Source organism: Cynara cardunculus (assembly GCF_001531365.2).
Source record: "Cynara cardunculus var. scolymus isolate 2C chromosome LG 9, CcrdV1, whole genome shotgun sequence".
Lineage (NCBI taxonomy): Eukaryota > Viridiplantae > Streptophyta > Magnoliopsida > Asterales > Asteraceae > Cynara > Cynara cardunculus.
Window position 1 is genome coordinate 12170634 of NC_037536.1, and position 7070 is coordinate 12177703.

General features: G+C 32.0%; 1 pseudogene; it reads left to right on the forward strand.

Moving 5' to 3' along the window:
• Positions 1–345: 345 nt before the first annotated feature.
• On the forward strand, positions 346–6196 carry LOC112518417 (annotated as a pseudogene).
• The last annotated feature ends 874 nt before the right edge of the window (positions 6197–7070 follow it).

Sequence of the window (7070 nt, forward strand, 5' to 3'; positions counted from 1 at the left end):
ACTTTTGCCATTCATTAGTCAATCTAGAGGTGCTCCCAAATCGATTTTTATAATAACAGTTTTGGAGTATATGATTGTTTTACGAGGTTTCCTTTTCTTAAGGTTTCCTTTTTTTTAAGGTTTAGCTATTTTTATATTATTATTTTTTAAGACGTGTTTTTTCTTTACATAAAATATAGGGGTAAATGAAAATTATATACGATATCTAAGATTTAAATAAACACTAAAAGATAACATCCGACTCTCATGAGATGGTATTATACATTCTATAAGTAGCATCCGACTCTCATGAGATGCTAATACCAACTTTCAAGTACTAGATTACGAAGATCCACATATCTCAATATGTCTATTACACAAGAGGAAGTTGTTCGACCTGTTGCCAACTTTCCACCTAGCATTTGGGGAGATCAATTTCTCATCTACAACGAGGTACGTAAAAAACTAATATTATATGATATCTTCAAACATATATTTTATTCAAAAATAAAAACATGATCGCTTTCTCAAAATCACATAAAGTCATATTATAACATCGACTGAGATAAAGACTAAAATGAAATATTAAAATCACGATGTATCTCGCTGCATTACGCGAGTATGCTTCTAGTGGTTGTATAATATTCTAAATGCTCTGATTAAACATCCTTATAAGCGGTGAGTGTCAACCCTATATATCGATCCTTAAAAAACAACCAAACTATGAGTGATAGCAATATCATATATACGATTCAACATCGAATTAAGAAATATAAAACAAAATTAAGAACAATCCTCGAGAGTCATATTATGGCTACTTGGGGATTGAATCACAGAAAAAGTTAAACCAGCTAGTAATCCAAATAATTTTATACAAGGTTCGGTTTTAAAAAATAACATAGAAGAAATCAAACTGATTACCATCAACATAGGTAATAAGAAAAGCAGATCAAATCATCAAAGAAATATGCCAAGATGGTATATGCCAAAGAGCAGCATGAAGCATGAATGATATCCGGTCCATAGAACATATGTTAGCAAGCAACAAATGTATAACATGACGTTACCAAGAAACAACATAATATAAGCGGATAAGATAAAAAAAACTTGTGTCCTTTTTTCTAATATTATCACATGTTTTTTCAAAATAAAGATCCATACAAGTATTAATCGTTTGATGTGATTTAATTTTATTTTGAAAAGTAATTAAAGTAAAATGAGACAAATAATAATCATATAGTATAATAAAATTGGGTTTGTAGGATGACATTAACTTTTAGGCGTCGTGATAAACTGTTTTATAAGACTTACTTTATAGGACTAAAAAATAAAATGTTATATGTGAAGGTGTTGTAATAAGTTTATATAACGCTTTTGTGCGTCTTTAACAAGTTTTTAGAACCTTTTTAATAAAAAATGTTGCGTGAGTTATCTTTTTATGAAATTATCCTATAAACCTATCTTTTTATAGGAAAACTTGATTTTATAAGACATTTTTTAATAGTATCATATAGAATAGCTAATATGATCCGGTTTTAGAAAAATGTCTTAAAAAACTTGTTATTAAGTCCAAAAGCGTCATATGAACTTATTACAATGCCTTTAGATAATATACTTCATTTTCCTGGTCATACAAATTAAGTAATTAAATTTATTATTATAAAGCAGTCTATTACAACACTTAGAAATTGTTTTTTTTTTTTTTTGTAAGGGTGTCCGGGCCAAAGCCCGACTAATCCCCGGCAAATTTGGAGGCTAAACATGGCCCCACTTAAATGTCGCCAACACTCCCCTCCCAGGGCTCGAACTCGGGTTCATGACTATGCCATGCCCAAGCCTTTACCACTAGGCTGGAAGGTCTTTGACCAATTTTGGCGTAGTGAAATTGTTGGCGTCCAATAAATCCAATTTTGTTGTAGTGAAAGGCATAAGTAGCCGACTCATAAGGGCAGGTTTTGACCATGATTCTGGTTTCGAATTCCAATCTTGGTATAGTAGCCTTTCTTTTATTTTTAATTTTTTGTTAGTAATAGTAGCATACGACGTGAGTTGATGCCTCTTAGACTTTGATGTCCTAGGTCGTCCACGACTAGGGTCGGGCCTAGTAACAATTATTTTTGTGTGTATGTTGGCAACAACTCTAATTAATGATGATTCATGAGGATATACAGGAAATAGAACATTTGAAAGACAAAGTGCGGAAAGATTTAGTAGCAGCACTAGCTGTTCCAGTGGAACACCTGAATTTGTTGAAACTGATTGATGTGATACAACATCTAGGCATAGCCTACTATTTTGAAGATGAGATAGAGCAATCCTTGCAACATATCTAAGATACGTATGGCGATAACTGGAATGCTGGTAGGCCTTCCCTTTGGTTTCGACTTTTACGAAAACAAGGCTTCTATGTTTCATCTGGTAAGTTATATCCATATATTCAAAATATTAATTCTACAAATTAATTAAAGAAGCTAAATAACAATTTGTTATATGAAACATATATTTTCAGCAACTATAAGGATGAAAATGGATGTTTTAAGGAATCTTTAACAAATGATGTTCAAGGCATGCTTGAGTTGTATGAGGCAACGTATATGAGGGTTCAAGGTGAAGTTATACTAGATGAGGCTTTTGTTTTTACAAGTTCTCGTCTTGACGAAATATCAAAGGATCCTCTTCGAAGCAACTCTACGCTTTCGTCTTTAATACAAGTGACACTAAAGTTACCTTTATGGAGAAGTTTTCCAAGACTAGAGGCTTTGCATTACATTCCTTTCTACCAAAAACAAGCTTCTCACGACGGATCTTTACTTAGACTTGCCAAGTTAGGGTTCAACTTGCTTCAGTCACTTCACAAGAAAGAGCTTAGTCAAGTTTCCAAGTAAATACCGACAACTTCCCCTATATTTTTGGTGTCCTTCATGAGTAATACATACATACATATATATATATATGTAAACAACAAAAAGTTTGAAAACCATGAAAACCTATACATTCATTGATACATATACTCAATTCATATACACTAATGATTTTAATCAAGTATATGCATAAATGCATATATAGTAGATATGTATTGATGAATATATTTATTTGGGGTCAACATATTTTTATTGTATATATGCATCAATGAATGTACACGTTCTCACTTTTTAATAGTTCTCACGTGAACCTCAGTATATATATATATATATATATATATATATTATACAATCTATATATATGGTTGGGTTTCGGTAGAAATTTAAATAACAACCATTTATTTTTTTAGTGGATGTCCTCAACATCCTCACATATGTTAAGGTTTCCTATTAAGATATGTTAACTTTTCCACGTTAACATATCTTATGTATATGAGGATGTTAACTTATGTGAACCTCCGAACAAAATGATTCCTATAAAAAAAATTCCTACATGATCGACACACTCTCTCTCTGTGCATACACACATATGTATATATGTGTATATGTGTGTATGTGTGTGTATATGTATATATGTGTGTGTGTTGGGAAGATTTCAAACAAGAATGATACAATTTAACAAGAATGCGAGAACACCATAAATAGACAACCATTACATGTGATAAAATAGTGGAACACGCAAGATGTACTTGGAGTCACAAACACAATTTTACATTATTTCTTCTCGATACAGTATCACAGGTGATGATTGCGTGTTTCCCTCGTTCTCGTAAAATGATATTGTTCTTGTTTGAACCTACACTTATATATATATATATATATGTGTGTGTGTGTGTGTGTTTTTTTTTTTTCTATTTAATTTTGAAGATATGGAATTTTTTTTCTTAAAACTACTATTAACATGTGTATTAATTTATCATAGGTGGTGGAAAGGTTTTGATGTCTCAAACAATCTACCTTACGCCAGAGATAGAATTGTTGCATGCTACTTTTGGGCACTAGGTTTATACTTTGAGCCCCAATATTCTTCTTCTCGGATATTCTTAGCAAAAATGTTTGCAATGATAACGCTTATTGACGACACTTATGATGCTTATGGAACTCATGAAGAACTTGAGTGTTTTATTGAAGCAATTCGAAGGTAGTCGGCCACATACATACACTATATGTCTACTTATACATGTCAGGCACAATCATGAATTCAAGCTAGTTGATACACTTATTACACATGATATTAATCAAACAATTAACTTTTACCTTGATTACATGTAGGTGGTCGATTACATGCTTAGAAATGCTTCCGGAGTACATGAAATTGATATACCAAAAGCTAATGGATATGTATAAAGAAATGGAAGATATGTTGGTAAAGGAGGGAAGAGCATATCATCTAAGCTATTCAAAAGAATTTGTAAGTATCAACATCGAATTTATATATATATATATATATATATAATCATTTGTAATATTAAGTTTTCCATAATATATCAAACACATTTGACGCATGCATGTGAATATGCAGGTGATAAAAATGGTTAAAGAGATATGGATGAAGAGAAATGGGTTACTGAAGAGTACATGCCAACAACAGATGAGTACTTTTCGGTTGCATTAGTAAGCAGTGGAACTAATATGATTGTAGCATCAAGTTTTGTTGGCATGGGTGATCTAGTCATACATGACTCATTTAAATGGATTCTCACCAAGCCTCTTATTTTCCATTATTCAAATATAATTGGCAGAGTCATGGATGATATTGTCTCCCACAAGGTACATTAATGTCACTAAAAGATCAAACTTATATATATCGGATCAGGTTTAGGAAAACCGCCAAAAATAAAACACTGAGAAACATTCTGGTAACCGTTCATCTAGACACAATATACACGTGGATACAAGTAATTTGTAAGATGCACATGCACACATGCATAAAAACCAAAACACAGTTTCAATTACTTGTATGTACATGTACATACCGTCCAGTTAAATAATTACCAGGTGTTCCTCAGTCTTTGTTCAATTTTTTGGGGTTTTGCTTTAAACCTTCCCCTATATATATATATATATATATATATATATACACACGTATGTGTGTGTGTATATATATGTGTATATATATATATATAGAGAGAGAGAGAGAGAGGGAGGGGAGAATTGATGCAAATGAGAATAATGTCAAAATAAGATAACGGTCGAATCACATATGATTTTACATTGAAATCAAATGTGATTACAACTTGACTTTGGTCATGGGTCAAGTCTCCCGCACACTCCCGCATTGATCATGGTTCGTAATCGCATGTGATTTCAATGAAAATCACATGTGAGTTGGTCATTCTCATGTTATCCTATTTTGATCTTATTATCGTTTGAAATTCCATATATATATATATATATATATGTGTGTGTGTGTGTGTGTGAGTGTGTATGAATATATACGTATGTGTATGTGTGTATGAATATATATGTATGTGTGTGTGTATATATATATATGTGTGTATGTGTATGTATATATGAACAAGCTCAATCGAAGAACGAATTTTCATTGTAAATCGGGGGACAAAGGAGAGCGAGCCACATCTCCCATACATTCATCCATTATTCATAATGAATAATGTATCATTCATCTTGAATGATATATATCAATCATCATGGATATTTACGTTCATTATTCATGATTAATGTGGACGATCAGGGACACGTGTCATTCTTTCATTTGTCTTTACAGTGTACAAGAAAATAGTTTGCAATTGAACTTCTATCAGTAAGAAGGGAAGATGCATATGTGAACCCATATGAAAATTTTGTAACATCGGTTGTACATATGCATCCTTCAATAAGTTTTTATGAATTTTTTCAGTGATTCACAAATTGACCTTCCCTGAACATCTCATTATTACTTTTTTCATGATTTCTGACCTTCTTATTTGAACTGACCCGTATATATTATCTATATCATTTTGAAAGACTAAAATCTTTAGTTTGTTACTACTAAAATGCAGGAGGAGCAAGAAAGAAAGCATTCAGCATCTTGTGTTGAAATTTACATGAAACAATATGATGTCACGGAACAGGATGCCTATGACTATTTTAATAAGAAAGTCGAAGATGCGTGGAAAGATATAAACCGAGAGTCTCTCATCATTAAAGAAGTTCCAAGGCCTTTAATAATGCGTGTGATCAACATGACWCGAAYGACAAACTATCTATATAAAGATGGAGAGAATTTCACACATCCGGGAGAAGAATTCATATAACATGTCAAATCTTTGTTCATTCATCCTATGGATATATGAGTTCCTTAGAGATTTTTAGGGCATTTACCTAGTCCTTCAAATCTTTGTTCATTCATCCTATATATATGAGTGAAAATTAAACTAAAGACACAACTACCCACATAATATAAAATGAAACCTAATCTAGACTATCTATAATAAAAAAAGACTTCTTAAGGTTGATTTTGGATCTGTTTTCTCAAAAGTTAACAACTAAGACCTCTTTTTAAGGTGAATTAGCCTTGCTAACTAAATGGATTGACCATTTTCATGATGGTCACAAAATCATCCCCAACTCAAACTCTTTGGGAACGTTTGGTAAATTTAACTTCTCCTCCTTGTGGGTTTAGTAATTTGGGTCCAATAAGAATTAGTTGTTATATGATTTCAAGTGAGGAGGGGTGAGGTTGGCCATGCACCCCTACCCCTTTAAGCAAAAACATCAATTTTTGGTCGAAACTCAAAGACGGCGGTACACGAGGTTTTTCTCGTCCGGACCAACCATGCTCGCTTGACATGAAAATTCCTGTGAATGCATCCTCAACGCTCAACGCTCTTAATTTTTTAATCCTTCACCTATATATTCATTCACATTCTCATTTCTTAAAACGACTCAACGCTCTTAAACTCGGATTGACTCTTTATTTTTAACTAGAAGCGTACTCGCGCAATACAGTGAGATACATCGTGATTTTAATATTTCATTTTATTCTTATTTCAGTCGATATTATAATATGGCTTTATGTGATTTTGAGAAAGCGATGATGTTTTTATTTTTGAATAAAATATATGTTTGAAAATATCATAAAAATTTGACAAAAATATATCGATATTAGTATCAAATTAACTATTTGAAATTCCTCATTTTTTTGTGTAAATTTTTAATTCAATTTTT